At 41.3% G+C, this 25,802-nt stretch overlaps 1 protein-coding gene and 1 non-coding gene across 2 annotated transcripts in view; both read left to right on the top strand.

Moving 5' to 3' along the window:
• THSD4 (thrombospondin type 1 domain containing 4) overlaps window positions 1–25,802 on the top strand; it is a 566,919-nt gene that overhangs the window by 308,381 nt on the left and 232,736 nt on the right.
• On the top strand, window positions 13,280–13,352 carry TRNAR-CCU (transfer RNA arginine (anticodon CCU)). The gene has a single exon. It is a non-coding gene; the product is annotated as a tRNA-Arg (tRNA).

The raw sequence follows: 25,802 nt of genomic DNA, 5'->3' as shown, positions 1-25,802 counted from the left end.
AGGGAAAGAAGATATTTAGAGGTGGGGCATTATAGAAGAGGGGTTTTATAGAGGTGGATCAAGCAGATAGTTGCAGTTTTTAGAACCATATTATTTTTCTGGATTTTGGTGGTGTGTGTGGAATTTATCAGCTTAAAATTTTACATGTATTACCCTATCTTTGCTCATTCTAAATAAATACATTTGTGCATTATTCTGTATTTAAAACGTACTGTTTATCTTTAAAAGGGGCCTCCAAATTGTATAAGCTTCAAGCCCACAGCACTGGATCTACTTCTGACTGCTGCCCAGCTCACCCCCATTTGCAAACCCTCTCTTACAGATGACGTCTCTACCTTAGTCCCCTGAGTGTGTCCATCACCCTCCAGAAGTGCATTATTTTTAGGGCTCTATGAGCTCTGCTGTGCCTAAACTGTCTCTCCTCCTCTTCTTTATACTTCCTCCTCGAGAGCTCCAGAGAAAATTTGTTTGCCTTTTGTATCCCTTTCTTGGTTCTGCAAGAAATGGAAGATGGTATGTTTTTTCCTTTTATCCTCATTTTTGGACTATTTCCACAGGCAGGAGGGGGAGAATGCTGACTTATGCAACTATATTCACACGAGAAGTCCATTTCTGTCATTTTAAACATTTCTTTCTATTTTAAAAATAAAATACATATACGTTATAGAAAATTCAGATCCTGAGAAGTATAAAAAAGGAAATTAAAACCATTGCTGTTAAAATCCTTGTGTATTTCTTTCTAATCCTTTTTCCATGCTTACATATTTTCTTTCCCTTAAAAAACTGGGCTCATTCTAAACCTGCATGATAAAAAAATCTTGTTTTTTTTTCACATAAGCATTTTCCCAAATCACTAAAAGGAAAAAAAGGGTTGTAAAACCTGCATAAAATAAATTATATTATCATTTCCGTGTTGTAAGCATTAGGTGATTCTATATTTTCTATTATTATAAATTGTACTGTACAGGTTGGAAAACTATGGTTCATGGGCCAAATCCAGCCTGTGGCTACCTGTTTTTATAAATAAAGTTTTTTTGGAACACAGCCATGTCCATTCCCCTGTGTATTGTTTGTGACTGGTTTCTCCCTGCAGTGGTAGAGTTGAGTACCCACAGAGACTGACTGGCCTGTGAAGCCTAAAATATATGCTCTCTGACCCTTTATAGAAAGTTCCCTACCCTGTTGTACTGCAGTGAACATCTTTCCATGTTCATTTTTTATATACATGTCTATGTATATACATGTTTATTTTCTCAACATAAATTCCTAGAAAGGGAGCTCTTTTGATCAAAGGGGTATGAACATCTTTATGACACTTGCCAAATTGTCCACCAGAAAAGTTTCACTTTATGGTAAGATCCACGCTTACATAACTAGAAGATGAAAGTTTACCCTTATCCCCACACCCTTGAACAACACTGGGCATAATCATATTTTGTAACAGATTTTGTAAGTTGATGAAAGGTGTCTTGTTTTCATTTGCCTACCTTTGGTTACTAGTGAGGTGGAACATTTCTTCATAACTGTCACTACCGTTTCATTTCTGAACTGCCTGTTCACCTCCTTTGCACATTTTCCTTTTGGAGTGTTTGCTCTTTCTTCGTGACCTGTTAGACGTATTTAAACGTTACTGATATTATACATGTGATGCTTTGGATGTTGGCAGCTTTGCTTTTTCTCAAAATAATGTGCTCTCAGTATCCATAGCAAGAATGGATGGTGTACCATGAGTCTGAAGTCATATGTCAGTTCTTTCCAGCTTAGGTTTTGTTTAGAAAGAAAGTACATGTGTGTGGGAAAGCTAAGGACCTGGCTTCTTCTCCCTGAACCTAAGAGAAAGAAAGCTTCCAGAAAAGAAACCTAGCAGATTAGGAAGCAAACACCTTTTTCCTTTCTTTTCTCAGGCCCGGAGTTAACCCAGGGTCTTCTTCAAAGCAGAAAAGCACCCCCCTGCCATTGTTCCTGTATAAGCCTCTAAAGCAATTCCATACTCATGGAGCCTGGTAGAAGGAACGGATGTGTGTGTGGCAGTCATTATTGCTGAAGCATGCCACATTTAAACCCTTTGCCCTCCATGAAATATCATTTTTATGTTTTTCAGAAACCGTTTAATGAACTGTTGAGAAAGGGTTAATCGCTGTAGTGTGGAAAGTAGCCCCTTGAAAAGCCACACCAGCCATCACACTTTCCAAATAAAATTTTGTGAATTCAGGTAGGCGTCTTGGCTGGGAGAAGGCAGCAAGAAGGTACTTCAGAACCACATGGCTGTCCCTCATGTCTTAAAATAAACACACCTGCTTGGGTTACTCAGAGTAAAATGGTTTGGGAAGACCTTCTCAGGTTGGCATGAAAGCATGCACACTAAGCCAGCTTGCCCCTCATTGCCCTCTCTGTGCTCTGGGATAATGAGGTGATAGCAGGGTTTTTGAGCCAGCTGGAGGGTCTGACGTTTAACCGTGGGACTGCCTGTGGCCTCTTCTGAAGTTTGGCTGGCAAATCAGTGCTCCATCCCTGTACCTCTCACTCTTATATTTCTTTGATTGTTTATAATATTTTATAATTTCCCCTGAGTTAGGAGTGGAGCCATCCCAAACTTAATAATAATGTTTATTTTTGTATAGCACCCTACAGGTTCAATGAGCTTCCTTCGTGTGATCTTTATCATCTGTGAGGAAAATGTAGCTGACCGTTCTCTCCATTTTACAGCTGAGTAAACTGAGGCTCCAAAAACCTTGATGGGTTCTTGTGTGTGAGTCATACGACTAATGTGCATCAACATTCGTGTATGAACCTGGGCTTTATTATTACTCCAGGAACTCCATACACTTCAATGTGGACAAAAAACACAATTGGATTGCCCTGAAAGTGCCGGCGCAAACTCTCTTTGTCTTGGGGATAGCAGCTTCTTTCACCCAGAAGGGAAATATTTATCCCGCTCACACTATGTACTGTCCATTCTGGGAGGTGTTTTACATACAGTATATTGAATCGGCCATAGGTACCCTGTGAAGGAAGAGCTATTGCCATCGTTAGAGCTGGGGAAAGGGAGGCTCAGAGTGGTTACCTTGCCCAAGAGCACATCAGAGGTTGCGCCGGGTGTGAACCCCGCCCCGTGCAGCCTGTATACTTCTTGTTGTGCTGGCCTGCATGAGGCTCAGGTTGTGAGTGGTGGCGAGGGCACGGCTGTACCTGGCAGCTTCACCCAGCCCTTCCTAGTTCCCAGCACTGCTCTCAGGTAGCATCTGAGTGATGGAACACCCAGGTGTAATCCAACTTTAATTTGATTAAAGACTGCAAAGGTCAATTTCATAAGGAAATTATGCATACCAATATGGGGAGGTTTTTGTTTTTGTTTTTTTTTGGCGGTACGCGGGCCTCTCACTCTTGTGGCCTCTCCCGTTGCAGAGCACAGGCTCCGGACGCGCAGGCTCAGCGGCCATGGCTCACGGGCCCAGCCCCTCCGCGGCATGTGGGATCTTCCCAGACCGGGGTATGAACCCGTGTCCCCTGCATCGGCAGGCGGACTCTCAACCACTGCGCCACCAGGGAAGCCCCTTTGTTTTTTTAAATTTATTTATTTTATTTATTTATTTTTGGCTGCGTTGGGTCTTTGTTGCTGCATGCAGGCTTTCTATAGTTGCAGCGAGCAGGGGCCACTCTTCGCTGCAGTGCGCGGGCCTCTCATTGCGGTGGCTTCTGTTGTTGTGGAGCACGGGCTCTAGGCGCTCAGGCCTCAGTAGTTGTAGCACATAGGCTCAGTAGTTGTGGCTCATGGGCTCCGGAGTGCAGTCTCAGTAGTTGTGGCGCACGGGCTCAGCTGCTCCGTGGCATGTGGGATCCTCTCAGACCGGGGCTCGAACCCATGTCCTCTGCATTGGCTGGCGGATTCCCAACCACTGTGCCACCAGGGAAGCTCTATGGGGAGGTTTGTAAATTACACATGAACCTTTGTAAATGAAAAAATTTAGGTAAAACTTTTTTCAGTTTACACCTACTGTTTTTATTTGCAAACTAAACTTGTTGGGAGGAGGGTTTTTTTGTTTTTATTTTAGTTACAGTGAAATAAATGAACCCCAACATAAAAAGAAAGGATTGGGTTCCTCTCTGTCCCCATTATTTCCTCTCTAACCCCACCTTCCAAGCTGGGAAACCTTGTGCCCTAAACGCGTCAGAGGGCCCAAGTCATGATCAGCCCTAGAGTCTCGAGAATTCCAAAGGCTGGCACAAAGCACAGGCAGCTTCCAGATCCAACAGGACACGGATTTTTAATTAAATATTTTCAAAAGCTTTCAAGCAGCCTAAGTATGTATTATACGAAGTTTCCTCTTTACTCTTCCATATTCTGACCCCCTCCCCCATCACCACCACATCATGGATCCCCAAAGAAATACTGTCTGGATCCTTGCCCATTAGAAAATTCACTATTTTTCTTTTAAGTTCTGTTTCAGTTCAGGAAGAAGAGTGGCTTTATAAACCGTTTACCAAATCAAAGCCCCATCAGAGGAGGACAGAAGCCCCCATACATTGGGATGAATTATTTTTGGTTCTTGATTTTATGCCAGTGCTAGTGAAATTTCACAGCTGGTTATTAAAAAATCCTGGGGTCCGGGTTTTGTGCTATTTATGTCACAAGAAGCAGGAGAAATAAAATACCCTAAAGATACGAAAATATTTTGTAAATTGACATATTTGGGGCATATGTTTCTCTTTTAGGGCCTAGGAAGTGATTTATGTGCTCTGATGAAGTGCTGGTAGAAAGACCTCCACTGAATCCCCACTTAATGGTCCACGCACCTTCCAAACTATTGATACAGCTGACCTGACGAAGGCCCGTGGCGGGTGAGAGGAGGGAGACTGAGGAAATGGGGACAATTTATTGCCTTTCAGAAAGAAATGGTGCGAGTGACCTAAGTCACAGTTTCCTCTAAAGGTGGAAACTGCTAACAATTCAAGTTGACAACTGCCAATGGAAACCCAGCTTTGCTTTTCTCCCTATAAACTTGAATCGTTGGGTTATCTGAGAGAATGCAAAAATGGAGTGCCCCCCTCGTACTGCTTGGATCACTTCCAGCCTTACCCTCAAATGCAAAGATCCAGACACCAAAGTCCCTTTTCTAGACATGAAGATGGCCCACAAGCCAGCCCCTCCCAGAGCAGACGTATGCCTCCATAGAGGAATGGGCTTCAAATGTCTTATTGTGATTACCTAATGGTTCCCAATATCCAGTCCTCTGAGAATAACACTCTAAACTAAATTACAAAAAGTGTAGTTTCTCTTTGTCAGTTAGAAATATGCTATAGGAGAAAAGGAATCATTTTTTTCTTTGCTCAGGAGATCTGACACCCAACAAATCAAACAGGACATGCCCAAGCTGGTGGGGTCAAGAAAACTTCAGACTGCAGGGGTTGGGAAGGATTAGAATGAGGGTCAATATTATTATCATTGTAATGCAAAGGATTTGGTTTAGAAACTTCCCATGGGGGCTGTAAAGAAGGAAGTCTAAAGCTGTATTTCACAGACACATCTCACTGCCCCCCAGGGACACTCCCAAGTACCCAGTCCATCTTATTTTTAGCTTCTCCATGAGGCTTCACGTCAGGAAAAGAGCGTGCATCTCATTTAAGCCCATGGTAGAGTCACTAGAGGGGCTGATTCCAGCTTCAGGCTTTGGAAGCATTCAGGACAGGGCCTCCTCCGTTTGTCTCAGGACAGTCAGCTGAGGCTCACACGCATTTCTTTCCTACGCAGTAAAGCACCAGCTCAGGTGCTGGCCCGCCTTGGAGCAGAGGCTTCTTTCTTGGAGGGAATGGTGGATCACAGCTAAGTACCATTCTTAAGTTTCTTAAGTTTCTTAAGTTACAGATCAGTGTGGAACCTCACTTGTCCTGCATGAATCTATTCCTTGATTAAGCTGAACTGAGATCATTTAACGATGTTAGTGAGATCCATCTGCAACTTACATGAACTACAGCTTTTGCATCCTGATGTTACCTCATAGTATAAAAAAGATAAGTTTTTGATATTAAAATTGACTTAGTGTACAATAGAAAGCTGTCGGTTTGAAGCATTACATTAATTAAGATTAGAATCTGCTGCACAAACAGAAGACTCAAAATAACCATGGTAGAGTCCCAAAGGGGGTTTTCTTTTTCTTTCACTTGAAAGAAGTCTGTGTGCAGGCAGTGAGGATCCTAAATTCCTCTGCTGTTTTGTTCTGTCCCCTCAGTATGCAGCTTTCATCCAGGTTGCCTCAGGGTCCAAGGGGCTGCAGGAGCTCCTGTCAACAGAAACGCATTCCAGGCAACAAGATGAAGGAAGGAGAGAAAGACAAAAAGTGGACTACTGCTTGTTCCCCTGTTAGGGAACTTTTCCAGAAACTCACCCTACAACTTCCACTGACATCTCATTGTACACCCCTGGCAGCAAGAGAGGGTAGAAATTATAATCATTTAGTTGGGCTCCCTGATGCATGGACCAAAACCAGGGTCTGTCCTAAGGAAGAATGAGAGAACGAGTAAGTGACTCAGCGTCTCTGCCACAAGCAGTACTAGAGATAGGAGAAGACTGTGGCACAGCCCCTGCCCCCTTTCCTCTTGGGGTGGCAGCAGCTGAAAATGAGAGAAACCACTCTGGGAGCATTTTCTAGAAGCTTTGTGCCCTGAGCAAAGTGATGAATTAGTTACCAAACAGAGAAGGAAATACATGAGCACTGGGCATACTCTAGACTTTTCCATCCAAGAAATGAAAATGCCAGTACTGCCCTTGCTCTCTAGCCCCCAAAGGGTATTTTGCAAAAGGAAGGATGTTTTACAGATTCTGAAGTTGTTGTACCCCAAAGTAGATCTTTCTGCAGTAAAGACATAATTATACAAATTTGAATATTTTTCAAAATGCTCTGTTAAGGAGAAGAGAAAGGGAGTATGGCCATGTGTATGAAGGTATATATGTGCATGAGATAATATATATGCATATAAGAAATATATAAAAAATACATTTAATTAAATTCATCTTATAGAGCTTACTACATTGCGTCCTTGTTCAAGGGGTCTTGTCTACAGACATAAAGTTTAATCTCTTAAGACTGAATTTCCCTGGGGAAAAGCATTACCTGCAGAGCAATCCTCACTGGGTTATAAGGTCCCCAGGCTACTGCAGTCTTTGCAATTGTGTTTTCTCTGTTAATCAACATATGATTGTCCATCTTTGAATACAACTATGGAACTGTAAAGGTTTCTCTTTGTTGAATAGGCAGAATGGGCTTTTAATGCCATGGCCTAATAAAAAAGAAAAACTGGTTTCAGTGCCCTGAAAAGTAGAATATATTGCTTCAGGATCATCAACGCAATACACTTGGTGGATAGAATGTCTGCTACACGCGCCAATGGAATTTTCAAACGGAGGAGATTAAACATGTTTGGGTTAAAATTATATTTAAAGGGATCTGAATTCTTTGCAAAGGGAAGAGTCGAGTGTAGGTTGATTCTTCTAAGGATTTAGGCACTTGTCCTGACTGGGGGTGGCATGAAGCCAACATGAGTTGGTGATAGAAATCTAACGCTTGAATTTAATGATTGAGTAACTTTTAACTAATAGAAACCCTGCTGTTGGATTATGTTACTCAAAACAATATTAAGTTTTGTAACACTGTCTAATCAGAAAGAGTCCATGGAAGTAATCCATATAATATCGTCATTTATCATGCTTTATGGGTGAAACTACTCATTCTTCTGGAGAAAGCTGATTATTTCTCATCTAATTAAAACGCTAACATTCTAGGGGCCATTGCAAGTTGACACCCACAGAACCTTCCTGCTGTGTGCAAGTATCTTAAATGTATTTTAGATTACTTAAAATTGTTTCACCCCAGTTGTGCTTGTTATTAATATCTTACTGATACATAAGAGTTGGGGAAAAGTATTTTATTGTTTCTCGTTCTCTTTTTTTTTTAATCCCATGGCTGCCTCTCCTAACGTCCCTCATCCTTAGGGTTTCTGTAGAATCATTCCTTCCTCTCACTGCCATGACCACCTCCTCAGTCCAGGCTTCACTGCTCGTTTCCTAGATGTGGAAGTAACCACCATGGCTGCTCCCTCTGCCTCTGTTTCTACCTTTTCCATTGATCCTATACAGAGCAGCCGGATTCATCTTCCGGTGACATGACTTAGGTCATCTAATCACCAAGCTCAAGAACATCTATTAGTATTGAGCTGATGCCAGATGAAGCGCTGTAGCTTGGCATTGATCAAGCGCATCCTACTTGTCCCACCCTGTCTTTCATTATTTTCAGACATAAACCCTTCACCTTGGTCTAATTGGTCCCATTCCTGGGGCTCAGAGTTGCTGTTCCCTCTTTGCAGTTTTGCTTCACACTGTCTTCTCTACCGAGGATGTGTCTCTTTACTGAGTCTGATCCTTCCCCCAAGGCCCAGGAGGAAGCCCATCCTTTGCTTTGACTACCCATGGAGCAGTGGTCTCTCTAACACCAAGTTTTCAAAGCACATATTGTGTGCTGATACTGTGTCACGTAAGATACCATGTACTATGTTTTCCTTACATTTATGCTCTCAGCAACCTCAAAGCCAGGCTTATATATCTTAGAGGCTTAGCATAATTCTTTATGTATAATAATAAGGTTGTTGTTGATGATGAAAGGGTATGAAAATATCACCAAAGCTAGGGGTTTTTCTTTCTTTCTTTTTTCTTTTGGAGGAGGTAGGAAGAATGAAAGAAAGCAATTAACACATATTTGCCACTTTCACTCTATCAAACACTTTCTACTTATGATTATTCTTAGTACAAACTCATGAGGTAAGTGTTGGTCTCCTTATTTTGCAAAGAAAGAAACTGAGACTCACATTTAATAACTTCGGTTATTAAAGGTTCATGCAGTGAGTCCATGGCAGAGTCTGGGTTTGCCCAGAGTGGACTTGTCTGACTTCCAAACCTGTGTTTTGTTTATTCTCATTCTCATCTTCAGTCTCTTCGCCATTTCTCCCCTCGCTTTGTCTCTCTTCCTCTCCATGATGGTGTTTTCCACCTCTGCCAGTGTGAGCTGTTGACTGCCTTCATACCAGGGCTAGGTAATGCCAAGGTCAGTATTAGCCATCCTTTGGCAAGTGTATTTCATTATGGCAAGGGAATTTCATGGCTGAACTGATGGAATAATCCAGTGTGCTCTGACTTAATTCAGTAACCTTGTGAGTCTCTTTTGATCAGCTAACAGTTGAAGGCAGATATGAATTTAAATTTAGATGCAAATAACTCTTTCCATTCTGACACCCTTGTGAAACTCCAGGACCATTTTCGTTTTGGTGTCATTGAGTTATCTTTGTGCCTTCCCTTTCCTATCTCTGCCTCCTCTGTTTAGTGCATGTTACATAATTTCTGCCACCAAAGAGAGACCAAATCACACAGAGAACACACCTACTTAACTATGCTTAAGATCTGCCCAGGAATGTGGAACATGTTTAAATATAAAGCTGAGAATGAGGGCTTTGACATTGATTGATTTTAGAAATAAAGTAGGACTAATCCACAATACCGATCTCATAGAGAACTATTTTCACAAAATTCCAGAACATTTGTGGGAACTGGACCTTAATTAGAGCCCCATTGTACAGGGATAAATAGCATGATGCTTAGAGTTGATATCGCTACTGAAAGGAATGGCACATAATCAGGGCAAGCTGGTACATTTAGATATTACAGATGTTTAGAACTGCTTGTATATAATATAGGGTCAGCCCAGAAAGCATTGAAAAATACATCTCAACACTTTTTATGGGCTATTGAAATTAACTAGGAGTACAAAAGTTCAGCAAAATTAGGGTGGGGAAATGAATGAAAACAATGGGATATGCTTCTTTGTGAACTTCTGTGGAAAACAATTTAGAGGTCACCATGGATCACAGATGAACAGGAACACAATATCTTATCCAAAAGCAAGCACAAAGGATGTTTGAACAATTATGGAATCTATTAAAAATCTTCCAACTTAACATTAACTGTGTACAACAGTAATGTATCAAGTTTTATGCTTCACAAGTTAGAGAAATGAAACTCAAAGGAGTTCAACTATGATTAAAGCAATGGAAAGTAAAATGTAAGAAGAGTTGAAACAGTTGACTTGAAAAATAATAGATTGGATCATCGTATATTATATATTATATATTGAATAGAGGCAAGAGGTTCTACAGAAGATAATTTCAGGCTCCTGTCCGTCTTTAGATAGAAAAAGGCTAGAAAACGTTGTAAGTGAGAGTTGGAGAAAGAAAACAAATCATTTAAATGAGGTCTTTGTGGCATATGGTCAAATATTGGATCCTCACTACTGACCCTACACATGCTGTTGCTTCAGTCCTCATGTGTGCCAGGTGCCACATCAGAGGCTGTCATCTGACTCAGGGAATTTGCAGTCAAGTGTACTTGCATACTGTTGAACTTGTATAGTATATACTGTATATCCATATATATCATATGGGTATAGATATATGGTATATACTATATATATATATATACATATACACAATATATATACTAACATGTATAGTATATATAAATGAACTGATATAGTGTAAGAATAGCACAGGGTACCAAATACTATAGGAGATGTAAACAAAACCCCACCCAACCTGCTAGGGGACAGCCTTCCAATAAGGGTGCTTTTCTTTTTCTTTTTTTCTAGTTTTTATTGGAGTATAGTTGATTTACAATGTTATGTTAGTTTCAGGTGTACAGCAAAGTGAGTCAGTTATACATATTCATATATCCACTCTTTTTTAGATTCTTTTCCCATACAGGCCATTACAGAGTATTGAGTAGAGTTCCCTGTGCTATACAGCAGGTCCTTGTTAGTTATCTATTTTATATATAGTACTGCGTATATGTCAATCCCAGTCTTCCAATTTATCCCTCCCCACCTCCTTTCCTCCCTGGTAACCATAAGTTTGTTTTCTACATCTGTGACTCTATTTCCGTTTTGTAAATAAGTTCCTTTGTACCATATTTTTAGATTCCACATGTAAGTGACGTCATGTTTGTCTTTCTTTTCAAGTGTTACTGAAAATCAGGCAAAACAGAGCCCCAGAACCAGTTCTCTTGTAGGATCCACTGTTACAGCGTTGGTGTGAACACACCAGGTTTATGGAGGGCCCGGCTTCTGTCTTTTCACATGAAACCTTATCCTTGAACCTGGCCTTTCCATGGAGCTGTTCTGCCTGGGGATCCTGAACCCACCCATTAGGAGCTTGCCTGGTCCACAAGTGAAAACAAAACAAGGCAAACCCCCAGCTTGGCTGGGACCCATACACTCTAGGAGCTGCTGCAGCAAAGGGGGTCTGGGCAACACCTCTCTGCTGACCTCCCGACTCCCCACCCCCCTGCCACCAGAGTGTCACCCTCCAGGGTCGTGGCCTAATTTGTTTGCTCTTGAGCCCTGAATTGAGAGTTTTGATGGACAGTCAGCACAGTAAAGCCAAAAGAAGCACCAATTTCCCTCCTGGAGCCAACCCTCCCAACTTTTTCAATAGATGAAAATCATGCACAAAACAGGAAAATGGAACCATTGTCTGTGCTGTAATTTTCTAACTCAAGTGACCATGAAGAACCAGTTCATACTGGCACTTATTATGCAGACAGGCTTTGGAACCCAGTTACTCGGTAAATTATGATTTTAGAGGGTATATAGCATGGTGGGAGGAGAGAGGTGGAAAATTAAGGCTTTTCAAATAGCAGGACAAATCATACCTTTCAGATTCGGCAAGGCCCCTGGGACATGCCCATGATGAGCTTCATCTTTCTTTATCTTGATGACTTGAGGGCTGGGACTCTAAGTCAACAGGGAATCTTGAGGGGTAGCTCAGAGCCTGGCTTATTATAGGACCTTCAATATATGTGTGTTGAATGAATGCACAAGGGAATGAATGAATATATGCATGCAAGGTTATGGAAGCTGAAACAATTAAAGGTGAGGATGGTCACCTCTGTTGATTTACACAGAAGAACTGATGAAAGGTTAAAGGACTTCTTAATTAAGTCAGATGACTTCCGAAGAAACGATTTTAGAAGCATTAAAAACTAAAGCCACATACTCCTCTCACAAAGTATGCAAATAACTATAGAAGGTGGAAAAAAGAAAAGATACAAAATGGAGCCAGTGGCTAAAGCCCCAACAACAAGGAATTTGAGAATAACATATTGTTTGGATTAATTTTTTTAAATAAAGTTTTTATTTTGGAATAAATTTAAATTTACCCCAAAATTGCAAAGATAGTTCAGAGAATTCCTGCGTACTGCTTTAGCCAGTTTCATTTTTGCCTAATGTTAACATGGTAAATTACCAAGGTACATTTGTCAAAACTAAGAAGCCATCACTGTTCAGACACAGTGTCAGGAGTTGGTCCCTGCCCACTGGGACATCGCTATTAACTAAACTCTAGACTCTAATCAGATCACCGGATTTTCCATTATCATCCTTCTGTTCCAGGGTCCAAGCCAGGATCCCACATCACGTTAGATCATCACATCTACTTAGTCTCCTTTGGTCTGTGACGATTGCTGTCTTTTCTGGTTTTCATGAGCTTGACATTTTTTGACAATTTTGAGGTGTGTGGTCAGGTATGTTGTAGAACATCCCTCAAAAATGGGTTTGTCTGAGGTTTGCTCATGGTTAGACTGGGGTTACAGGTTTGGGAATATCCCAGTAGTCCACAAGCTGACTGCCACAAAGGTGAAGTGCCCTTCTGGACATGTCATATCAGGGGGCACATGACATCACTTAGGGATATTAATCTTGATTAATTTTTTGGACCACAGTTCTTGCCTTTACCCCAACATCGTCCCATCCTATGGCCAACCTCCCACCCTTCCAGGGTTACACTAAGTAGCACGGAATCTCCTTTCAGACATCCTCAGAACCCTGTTCCTTTGTACCGTAACTGAGACCCCGTTCCCACACGTACTCTCTTTTGCTTTAGCAGCAATGAACTCTCCCTTTATGGATGTTTGTTGAGTATCTGTTTAAACATTATCAAAGAGAGTGAATGAAACAGACATGCACTTAAAGACGTTCTTAGGGCTTGAGGAAGGAGATGAAAGCACTGAAATGCAAAATGAGATATAAACAAAGAACAAGATAGGAGAAAGATGGCAGCCAAAAGTAGACAGCCAAATCAACAAGAGCAAAATTTGTGATGAAAATAGCAAATACAAAATGGAATAGTGGTCAAAAGCAAAGTTAAAAAAAATCAGAAGCTACCAACTTTAAAATTTTGCAGGACTTCCTTGGTGGTCCAGTGGCTAAGACTCTGCACTCCTGATGCAGGGGCCCCTGGTTCGATCCCTGGTCAGGGAACTAGATCCCACATGCATGCCACAACTAAGAAGTCCACGTGCCGCAACTAAGACCCGGTGCAGGCAAAATAAATAAATAAATAAATATTTTTTAAATTTTGCAAAAGTAGAGGAAATTTAAGTCGTTCAGGTTTGCAGGGACCAAAACATAGACAAAAAAATGTTTCAAGTAGGTAAGGCAAATTTTAATGAAAAGCAAAATAATATAGTTATCTGATCTTACAAAAGGAAAATACCGCAATCTGGAGAGTGCAAGAACCTTTTGGCAACACTTAAGTGATAGTAGCTATCAGCTTGAGCTTAATGAAGGGGTCTGAGGAGGACTGTACTGAAGGCTTAAATTTGAGCCTGTTTTCTTTGTATAAACAGAGTCATTTTGTTTTGAGAGGCAAACAACAAAGGAATTTTAAATCCTTTTTTAACAATTTAGCTTGGTAAATAGTTTTTGTTTGTTTGTTTATTTTTGAGGAAAAAATGCATGAACATGTTTTCTAAATGTGGCTCATGCCCACGATGTCATATTCAATGTTTTCTTTCACTCAGGAATTTATTATGCATAGTCTCTGTTCAGACACAGTATCAGGAGTTGGTTCCTGCTCCCAGGGACTTGTGGGCTAGTTAGTATATGCTCATTTTATTCCTTACCTCTCATTTGCAGTTTTGCTGGTTCCGAGCTTAGGAGTCAAATCTCTTTTGCAGGCAGGGTTTTGGTTTTGCTTTTTCCTTCTGTAGCCCAGGCTATGCACCATGTCATTTAGGAAAGTGTATTACACATCAGGATGAGTGACCTGTTTCAGCACTTCTCTCCTACCCCCTGCCCAGGTTAAGTACTGGATTGTTGATGCTCTCACTCTCACTTCCCCATGTGCTTGCAAGAGGAGCAACCCATGAACATGGTAGAGACAGTAAATTTGTCTCCATAGGTTGGCTCTACTTTGTATACTCCCTTGCCAACCAAGCCCAGGTTTTTTGCAAGTGACCTGCCTTGTCCAGACTTTTGTATCATCCAGCACAAGTGCCACACACCGGGCATTCCGTCCCAAATAAGAATGTCAACACAAGGTTATGAAAATCCGTGTAATCCACACAAAACTATGTAAGGCATTAAACCTTCAGGGTGCATATAGGAAACAAAGATCCTACTATATTCCACAAGCCCCATTAATTTTTAGTTTTTTCAATTCCATCACTTATGGTTGCTTGAGGAGCAGGTTGTCTTTCTCAGCCTGAACTGGCCCAAGGCCTCTGCCATGGCTGGACCTTTCTGCCAGCTTTGTAGGGTTTGTGTTCTAGGCTCATCTGTCAGGTGCTGTTCTGTTCTAACTTCTGTTCATGTCACGTTGCTTAGTTCACAAATGCCTGGTAAAAGGAGGAATGCTATCCATATACCATGTAAGTTAAGTTGATTCATCTGTGATTTTCTAAGGTAGAATAACCAAAGTAGGATTACAAACTTCAACAGCTTCAACAGGACAACAGAACAAAGCCAAACAAAACAATACCTCAGTAGGGTGCTGCATAGACTAGAGCCTTTACAGATGTATCTTAAGCAAATTAAAAATGATTGCAGTCAGGGAGATCAGCACGGTGCTTTGTGACAACCTAGAGGGGTGGGATAGGGAGGGTGGGAGGGAGATGCAGGAGGGAGGAGATATAGGGATATATGTATATGTATAGCTGATTCACTTTGTTACACAGCAGAAACTAACACACCATTGTAAAGCAATTACACTCCAATAAAGATGTTAAAAAAAAAAAAATGAGTGCAGGAACTTCCCTGGTGGTCCCGTGGTTAAAACTCTGTGCTTCCAAGGCAGGGGGTGTGGGTTCGATTCCTGGTCGGGGAACTAAGATCCCACATGCTGCATGGCGTGGCTAAAAAGTTTAAAAAAAAAAAATGAGTTTCTACCGAGGGCTCCAGCCTCCAGAAGAAGCACACCTCCTGCCTTTTGGGGCTGTAGGGCTGCAGTTAGTTGTGCTTCCTGCTGTGCCTTTAATGGCTACCCTGTGGATCAGAGCTCTGCTTCATCATCTTGACTCAGCACCTGCAAGCCAGTGCTGCCACTCTTTTGTCTTTGTACATTTTTAATATTCCCTGAGGTCGACTCCAGAACTCTAAGCTTCTTGCTTGGGATGTTAAATTATATCCCAGGAACCAATTATTGTTTTTGCCTGGCTTCTGGTTACAAAGTTGCACAGGTTTTAAATCGTTGGCCCTTAGTTTTCCCAAAAACTCTACATTTTTAGGGCACTATTTCACAGAACACAAGGTTTTTCAGGGGTCCATATTGAAAGGCCTATCCTCAGCTTTGTTTTTTTTTCAACCACACTCAGATCTTTTCCCTTTGATATGTTCTTAGCTGGGGACACTGCTCCTTCCATAGTCCCAAAGTTTGAAAGGTGGGGGCTGAGAAGAGGGGCGGAGTCACATAGTTCCTAACAGTTGCCTCAATGTATTGTCACTGCAAACTCCATTCCCTCTAGACCCCAAACTCCATGAAGACAAAGACCAAATCTTTGGTCTCCACGTCCCTCATGCCTGCAGAAAAGTCTAGACTCAGAGTTGGAATGTTAACTCGAATTGTTTGTAACAGGTGTCAGAAAGCCAGATGCCCTCCCCAAATGCACTCCCCATGGAAGCAGGGCCAGAATTATACTGCAAGCCTTTTAGGGATAAACCCCATGATGCTCCAAAGGGCCCACTCTAATTCAACTAAGCAAATTGACCAATACCTCAATTACATCTTCTAATAACTTATATTGGGCTTTTCTCCTGAAACAGGGAAGAGCAAAGTCATTGCTACCAAAAAGTAAAATAAAAAGTACAATGGTGCAATAATGTCATTCGAAAATAATAGTGGGAGAAGAGAGAGATAAGTGTATGACTGAGAAAGACGTGTTACATGAGTTGTGAACATGGCTAAGGGAGTGGGAGGACCCCTTAATTATCCAGTGAATTGGGAACTGTCTAGACAAGTAATTCAGATACCTCAGGCTGAAGCCAACCCTTCAGGAGTTTGTGCCAAAGCCTAACCTCAGTCCTGCCTACTGGAGTCCCAGGGTTTTGTTTTGCCCTGGGTTAAGCCACATCGCAGTTGGTTGCCAACTATTAACAATGAGTGACTTACCATAAGAAGCTCATGCCTAAGGGAATTCTTCTCCCTCCTGTCCACTGTAGTAAGGGACCGGTGAACTAAAATGCAAAGAACTACTTACCCCAAGTTCAGAGGGTCATGGTTACCTTGGCCAGACCCTCCATACCCCGCCTTGCCCTGCTACCCCTCGCAGATTCCTAGAGGAGAAGGCGTAAGACATAACACTGGAAATCAGAGGGCTTGCATTCCAGCTCTGCCGAGGACGCGCTGGGAATCTGGGGGAGGTCATTTAACCTGTCTGCTTCTTAGTTCCTCATCTGTGAAGTGAAGGGGCTGAGTGAGAACATTGTATTTTTTTCTGAGTAGAGAAGTGATAAAGCACATTTTCATTGTTGTAAAACATGGAAAAATATCATGCATATGTAAAGTATTTTTAGAGATTATAAATACAATTTGGGATCCTCTTTCTTCCCCTAATGTTATATGAAGCACTTCTCCATTCATTAAAATAATTACGTTTCATTATTAAAATTTCACAACCATTGGGTTTCCAAAATGCCTTGCAGCTCAACCATTTTAGGATTCTTTGAGTGATGATACAAAGAAAAAGGATGAAACTTTATTTAAAAGGATGCCTTGGTGGGCTTCCCTGGTGGCGCAGTGCTTGAGAGTCCGCCTGCCGATGCAGGAGACGCGGGTTCGTGCCCCGTTTCGGGAGGATCCCACATGCCGCGGAGCGGCTGGGCCCGTGAGCCATGGCCGCTGAGCCTGCGCGTCCGGAGCCTGTGCTCCGCAAATGGGAGAGGCCACAACAGTGAGAGGCCCGCATAACGCAAGAAAAAAAAAAAAAAAAAAAAAAAAAAAAAAAGGATGCCTTGGGAGGACATTCAAGATGGTAGAGGAGTAAGACATGGAGATCACCTTCCTCCCCACAGATACATTAAAAATACATCTACGTATGGAAAAACTCCTACAAAACACCTACCGAATGCTGGCAGAAGACCTCAGACTTCCCCAAAGCCATGTGGCTTACAGGGTCTTGATGCTCCAGCCAGGTGTCAGGCCTGAGCCTCCGAGGTAAGAGAGTCAAGTTCAGGACATTGGACCACCAGAGACCTCCCAGCCCCACATAATATCAATCGACAAGAGCTCTCCCAGAGATTTCCGTCTCAACACTAAGACCTAGCTCCACTCAACAGCCAGCAAGCTCCAGTGCTGAACACCCCATGCCAAACAACTACCAAGACAGGAACACAACTCCACCCATTAGGAGAGAGGCTGCCTAAAATCATAATAAGTTCACAGACACCCCAAAACACACCAATGTACGCGGTCCTGCCCACCAGAAAGACAAGATCCAGCGTCATCCACCAGAATACGGGCACCAGTCCCCTCCACCAGGGAGCATGCACAACCCACTGAACCAACCTTAGCCACTGGTGGCAGACACAAAAAACAACGGGAACCTGCAGCCTGCAAAAAGGAGACCCCAACACAGTTAAGTTAAGCAAAATGAGAAGACAGAGAACTACACAGCAGATGAATGAGCAAGGTAAAAACCCACCAGACCAAACAAATGAAATAGGCAGTCTACCTGAAAAATAATTCAGAGTAATGATAGTAAAGATGATCCAAAATCTTGGAAGTAGAATGGAGAAAATACAAGAAACATTTAACAAGGACCTAGAAGAACCAAAGAGCAAACAGACAATGAGGAACAACACAAAAAATGAAATTAAAAATTCTCTAGAAGGAATCAATAGCAGAATAACTGAGGCAGAAGAACAGATAAGTGACCTGGAAGACAAAATAGTGGAAATAACTACCGCACAGCAGAATAAAGAAAAAAGAATGAAAAGAATTGAGGACAGTCTCAGAGACCTCTGGAACAACATTAAATGCACCAACATTTGAATTATAGGGGTCCCAGAAGAAGAGAAAAAGAAAGGGACTGAGACAATATTTGAAGAGATTATAGTTGAAAACTTCCATAATATGGAAAACGAAATAGTCAGTCAAGTCCAGGAAACACAGAGAGTCCCATACAGGATAAATCTAAGGAGAAACACGCCAAGACACATATTAATCAAACTATCAAAAATTAAATAAAAAGAAAAATATTAAAAGCAGCAAGGGAAAAACAACAAGTAACATACAAGGGAATCCCCATAAGGTTAACAGCTGATCTTTCAGCAGAAACTCTGCAAGCCAGAAGGGAGCGACAGGACATATTTAGAGTGAGGAAAGGGAAAAACCTACAACCAAGATTACTCTACCCAGCAAGGATCTCATTCAGATTCGACGGAGAAATTAAAACCTTTACAGACAAGCAAAAGCCAAGAGAATTCAGCACCACCAAACCAGCTTTACAACAAATGCTAAAGGAACTTCTCTAGGCAGGAAACACAAGAGAAGGAAAGGACCTACAATAACAAACCCAAAACAATTAAGAAAATGGGAATAGGAACATACATATCGATAACTACCTTAAATGTAAATGGATTAAATGCTCCAACCAAAACACATAGACTAGCTGAATGGATACAAAAACAAGACCCATATATATGCTGTCTACAAGAGCCCCACTTCAGACCTAGGGACACATACAGACTGAAAGTGAGGGGATGGAAAAAGATATTCCATGCAAATGGAAATCAAAAGAAAGCTGGAGTAGCAATTCTCATATCAGACAAAATAGACTTTAAAATAAGGACTATCAGAAGAGACAAAGAAGGCAAAGAAGGACACTACATAATGATCAAGGGATCGATCCAAGAAGAAGATATAACAATTGTATATATTTATGCACCCATCAAAGGAGCACCTCAATATATAAGGTGAATGCTAACAGCCATAAAAGGAGAAATTGACAGTAACACAATCATAGTAGGGGACGTTAACACCCCACTTTCACCAATGGACAGATCATCCAAAATGAAAATAAATAAGGAAACACAAGCTTTAAATGATACATTAAACAAGATGTACTTAATTGATATTTATAGGACATTCCATCCAAAAGCAACAGAATACACTTTCTTCTCAAGTGCTCTTGGAACATTCTCCAGGATAGATCATATCTTGGGTCACAAATCAACCCTTGGTAAATTTAAGAAAATTGAAATTGTATCAAGTATCTTTTCTGACCACAACGCTATGAGACTAGATATCAATTACAGGAAAAAAAACTGTAAAAAAATACAAACACATAGAGGCTAAACAATACGCTAATAAATAACCACAAGATCACTGAAGAAATCAAAGAGGAAATCAGAAAATACCTAGAAACAAATGACAATGAAATCTCGATGACCCAAAACCTATGGGATGCAACAAAAGCAGTTCTAAGAGGGACGTTTATAGCCATACAACCCTCCTGCAAGAAACAAGAAAAATCTCAAATAAACCTAACCTTACACCTAAAGCAATTAGAGAAAGAAGAACAAAATAACCCCAAATTTAGCAGAAGAAAAGAAATCATAAAGATCAGATGAGAAATAAGTGAAAAAGAAATGAAGGAAACAATAGCAAAGATAATAAAACTGAAAGCTGGTTCTTTGAGAAGATAAACAAAATTGATAAACCATTAGCCAGACTCATCAAGAAAAAAGGGGAGAAGACTCAAATCAACAGAATTAGAAATGAAAAAGGAGAAGTAACAGCTGACACTACAGAAATACAAAGGATCATGAGCGATACGACAAGCAACTATATGCCGATAATATGGACAACCTGGAAGAAAAAGAAGGCATAGAGGGAACTTACCTCAACATAATAAAGACCATGTATGACAAACCCACAGCCAACATCGTTCTCAATGTGAAAAACTGAAACCATTTCCACTAAGATCAGGAACAAGACAAGGTTGCCCATTCTCACCACTATTATTCAACACAGTTTTGGAAGTATTAGCTACAGCAATCAGAGAAGAAAAATTAAAAAAAGGAATCCAAATTGGAAAAGAAGAAGTAAAACTGTCACTCTTTGCAGTTGCCATAATACTATACATAGAGAATCCTCAAGATGCTACCAGAAAACTACTAACACTAATCAATGAATTTGGTAAAGTAGCAGGATACAAAATTAATGCACAGAAATCTCCTGCATTCCTATAGACTAATGATGAAATATCTGAAAGAGAAATGAAGGAAACACTCCCATTTACCATTGCAACAAAAAGAATAAAATACCTAGGAATAAACCTACCTAAGGAGACAAAATTTTTCTGTATGCAGAAAACTATAAGACACTGATGAAAGAAATTAAAGATGATACAAACAGATGGAGAGATATACCATGTTCTTGGATTGGAAGAATCAACATTGTGCAAATGACTATACTACCCAAAGCAATCTACAGATTCAGTGCAATCCCTATCAAACTACCAATGGCATTTTTCACAGAACTAGAACAAAAAATTTCACAATTTGTATGGAAACACAAAAGAAATCTTGAGAAAGAAAAACAGAGCTGGAGGAATCAGGCTCTCTGACTTCAGACTATACTACAAAGCTACAGTAATCAAGACAGTATGATACTGACACGAAGACAGAAATATAGATCAATGGAATAGGATAGAAGCCCAGAGATAAACCCACACACATATGGTCGACTTATCTTTGATAAAGGAGGCAAGAAAAACAATGGAGAAAAGACAGCCTCTTCAATAAGTGGTGCAGGGAAAACTGGACAGCTACATGTAAAAGAATGAAATTAGAACACTCCCTAACACCATATACAAAAATAAACTCAAAATGTATTAAAGACCTAAAGGTAAGGCTACACACTATAAAACTCTTAGAGGAAAACATAGGCAGAACACTGTATGACATAAATCACAGCAAGATCCTTTTTGACCCACCTCCTAGTGAAATGGAAATAAAAACAAAAATAAACAAATGGGACCTAATGAAACTTAAAAGCTTTTGCACAGCAAAGGAAACCGTAAACAAGATGAAAAGACAACCCTCAGAGTTGGAAAAAATATTTGCAAACAAAGCAACTAACAAAGGATTAATCTCCAAAATATACAAGCAGCTTATGCAGCTCAATATCAAAAAAACAAACAACCCAATCCAAAAATGGGTGCAAGACCTAAATAGACATTTCTCCAAAGAAGATATACAGATGACCAACAAACACATGAAAGGGTGTTCAACATCACTAATCATTAGAGAAATGCAAATCAAAACTACAATGAGGTATCACCTCACACCAGTCAGAGTGGCCATCATCAAAAAATCTACAAGCAATAAATGCTGGAGAGGGTGTGGAGAAAAGGGAACCCTCTTGTACTGTTGGTGGGAATGTAAATTGATACAGCCACTGTGGAGAACATTATGGAGGTTCCTTAAAAAACTACAAATAGAACTACCATATGACCCAGCAATTCCACTACTGGGTATATCCCCTGAGAAAACCATAATTCATGTAGCACAATGTTCATTGCAGCACTGTTTACAATAGCCAGGACATGGAAGCAACCTAAGTGCCCATCGGCAGATGAATGGATAAAGAAGATCCATTGTATATATATGTGGCACATATATACAATGGAATATTACTCAGCCATAAAAAGAATCGAAATTGAGTTATTTGCAGTGAGGTGGATGGACCTAGAGTCTGTCATACAGAGTGAAGTAAGTCAGAAAGAGAAAAACAAATGCCGTATGCTAACACATATATATGGAATCTAAAAAACAAAAATGGTTCTGGAAAATGTAGGGGCAGGACAGGAATAAAGACGCAGACGTAGAGAATGGACTTGAGGACACGGGGAGGGGGAAGGGTAAGCTGGGACGAAGTGAGAGAGTGGCATGGACATATATACACTGCCAGATGTAAAATAGGTAGCTAGTGGGAAGCAGCCACATAGCACAGGCAGATCAGCTTGGTGCTTTGTGACCACCTAGAGGGGTGGGATAGGGAGGGTGGGAGGGAGACGCAAGAGGGAGGGGATATGGGGATATATGTATACATATAGCTGATTCACTTTGTGCTACAGCAGAAACTAACACACCACTGTAAAGCAATTATACTCCAATAAAGATGTTAAAAATATATAAATAAACAAATAAAAGAATGCTTTCTAAGAGAGATGGTAACATCTTTGGCTACCATGTTGTAGGCACTGTGGAGCATAATCTAATCATGTTACTCTTGGGACACAGTCCTCTATGGGTCTCTCATGCTCTCACATGTCTTCCTGAGTATGCCAAGAATATGAGGCCATGACTGCTTTTTACCTGAGCCATTTTTCAGAGTTGTGTTTTCGGCAAGCAACCCTGAGGAATGAGCTAAGATCTACCTCCAGAAAGAAGAGGAGGCTTGCTTATTGCTGGCTGTAAAAGCAGTGCATCCCCCAAGCTCAGTTTTCCTCAGCTGCAGTGCAAACCCACTACATGTGCAACATCTATCTGGACCCCTCTGCATTGGCCTCAAGGACTTGGGGGAAAAGGTAGCTGATCTAAATACTGATGTCCATGCTGCTTGCTGTGCTGTGACTAATGAAGTCTTTAGTCTCTGACCCAGGGGGTCTCATATCTTCTGCCAGCAATAGATTAACTCATTAACTTATAAGTGGGGTCAAATCAACCCTCAGAGAAAACAATAATTACATGTTAGTTAAACGATGACAGTTGAGCAGCAAAGACATTTAGACTCCAAGAAGGAAGGCATCTTGCTTAACTTTACACAGCTGATGATGGCAGAGCTAGAAATCAAACCTGAGTCTATCGGATTCCAAACCCCATATATTTTATTGGTTGCTTTCACCATATCAGACACCATACTGAATCCTCTAGTCAGTAGAAACCATTTCATATGAAATTAACTGAGAACTTCAAATGGATTCTTCATTAAGAAAAATAGCTGATCTTACTTAGATGTTAAGTCTGAAGTGACTTTCCCTGGAAAAGCTTACCAAATGTTACCTCTTTGGAGGGTTCATCTACCAAGCTACACCACTGGTTTATTTAGATTAAATGAAAGCATTTAAGTCTGGTTGTTGTGGTGTTTTATTGGTTTTAAAAAGAATTTTTTATCCAACAGGCTCCAGTTCATAAATATTATGGATATTCCTGCAAATGAAATAAACACAGTAGGAATCATTCTAATACCCATGTTGGCAGAAGTTATAAGCTTTCCACACTGGAGTGCAAAAAAAGTCATGAGTAACCCTAGTGACATGTGTCACTCCTATGCTGGGGCAAGAGAACTGTTTTGGGGGTTTGGGGGGGGGTTAATTAATTAATTAATTAATGGCTGCATTGGGTCTTAGTTGCTGTGCTCAGGCTTTTCTCTAGTTGCGGCGAGTGGGGGCTACTCTTTGTTGCAGTGCACGGGCTTCTCACTGCAGTGGCTTCTCTTGTTGCGGAGCATGAGCTCTAGGTGCACGGGCTTCAGTAGTTGTGGCACACAAGCTCAGTAGTTGTGGCGCCCGGGCTTAGTTGCTCTGCGGCATGTGGGATCTTCCCAGACCAGGGCTCAAACCCATGTCCCCTGCATTGGCAGGTGGATTCTCAACCACTGTGCCACCAGGGAAGCCCCAAGAGACCTGTTTTTAAGACTTTTTTTTTTTAAAGCAGATTTAGGCTCCCAGAAACATTGAGAGGAAGGAACAGAGATTTCTCACATTCCCCTGCCCCTACACATGCATGGCCTCCCCCTTTAACAACATCCCCTACCAAAATAGTACATTTGTCACAACTGATGAACCTACAATGACATGTCATTATCACCCAAAGTCCATAGTTTATATTAGGGTTTGCTTCAAGAGACTTTTTATTGATTAAAAACAGAATATCACTTATTGACAGAAAATCCTTATGTTGCTAGAACACCCAGTGAGCTTTGCTAAAAGTACTCTCTGCAGTGTCTGGTATCTAGGAAAGCATTCAGTAATTGGTAGATATTGTGATTAGATGCTTGCTAAATGTCTTCTCAGTGAATGACAGTTATTTGTTCATCCATTCATGTGTTCCGTAAGTGCACTGGTGATACAGCAGTGAACAAGACAAATGTTCCTGCCCTCATGGAGCTTATGTTCTAGAGCAGGGGTCCCCAACCCCCAGCCCACAGACCGGTAGCAGTCCGTGGCCTGTTAAGGAACCGGGCCACACAGCAGAAGGTGAGTGGCAGGTGAGCGAGTGAAGCTTCATCTGTATTTACAGCCGCTCCCCATCGCTCATATTACTGCCTGAGCTCTGCCTCCTGTCAGATCAGCGGTGGCATTAGATTCTCATAGGAGCACGAACCCTACTTGAACTGCGCACGCGAGGGATCTAGGTTGCACACTCCTTATGAGAATCTAATGCCTGATGATTATCTGAGGTGGAGCTGAGACAGTGATGCTAGCGGCTGCAAATACAGATTATCGTGAGCAGAGAGGTTTGACTGCACAGAGACCATAGTAAGTCAATTAATTGCTTGCAGACTCATATCAAAACCCTATCAGTGAGTGGCAAGTGAAAACAAGCTCAGGACTCCCACTGATTCTGCATTATGGTGAGTTGTATAATTATTTCATTACATATTACAATGTAATAATAGTAGAAATAAAGTGCACAATAAATGTAATGTGTTTGAATCATCCCGAAACCATCCCCTCTCCACCCGCCCCAGTCCATGGAAAAATTGTCTTCCACAAAACCAGTCCCTGGTGCCAAAAAGGTTGGGGACTGCTATTCTAGAGGGAAGACTGATAATGAACAGATACACAAATCTACAATGTCAGTGATGATAACGGCTCTGAAAAACGTTAAGTGGGAAGAAGAGGCTAGAGAGACATAGAGTGGGTGGGGCTCTTTTAGATTATGTGGTCAGGGGAGGTCTTTGCACGGAGATGATATTTGAGTAGAAACCTGAGTAAGATATGGGAGCAGCAGCGTGAAGATGTGGGGAATGCTACCTGGATTACGAATAGACATGAGAGTCACCTAAAAAGGTTCCTTCACAGCCCAGCCTCACTATGGCCTCTCTGTGGAACTCAACTCACCGGTAGCCTGTGGATAATCCTTATGCATAGAGACAGCAAACAGAGCCTTTGGCATTGTGAATGGATGATCAGAGGGCTCATCATTTACTGCAGGTGGCCATCATAGAAGTAGAAATTTTTATTTTTATTTAAACTTAACAAACATTGGTGTTTCTCACAGGCCAGGCTCTGATCCCAGAGGCTGAGTGTGATTGTGCTTGGTGGTGTGACTGAGCTGTGTTTCGTTATCAGGATTGTGGGGAGAGCATTGTGAATGGGGCTAAGGAGAAATAAAAAACATGGCTTCTGTTTCCAGTGGAGCCAATCAGATGGATAAGATGCCAGACCATGGGAAGCAGGGAAACAACAAGGAAAGGGAAAG

Source organism: Lipotes vexillifer, unplaced genomic scaffold (assembly GCF_000442215.2).
Source record: "Lipotes vexillifer unplaced genomic scaffold, Lipotes_vexillifer_v1.1 scaffold792, whole genome shotgun sequence".
Lineage (NCBI taxonomy): Eukaryota > Metazoa > Chordata > Mammalia > Artiodactyla > Lipotidae > Lipotes > Lipotes vexillifer.
This window is presented reverse-complemented; position numbering and strand designations above follow the sequence as displayed.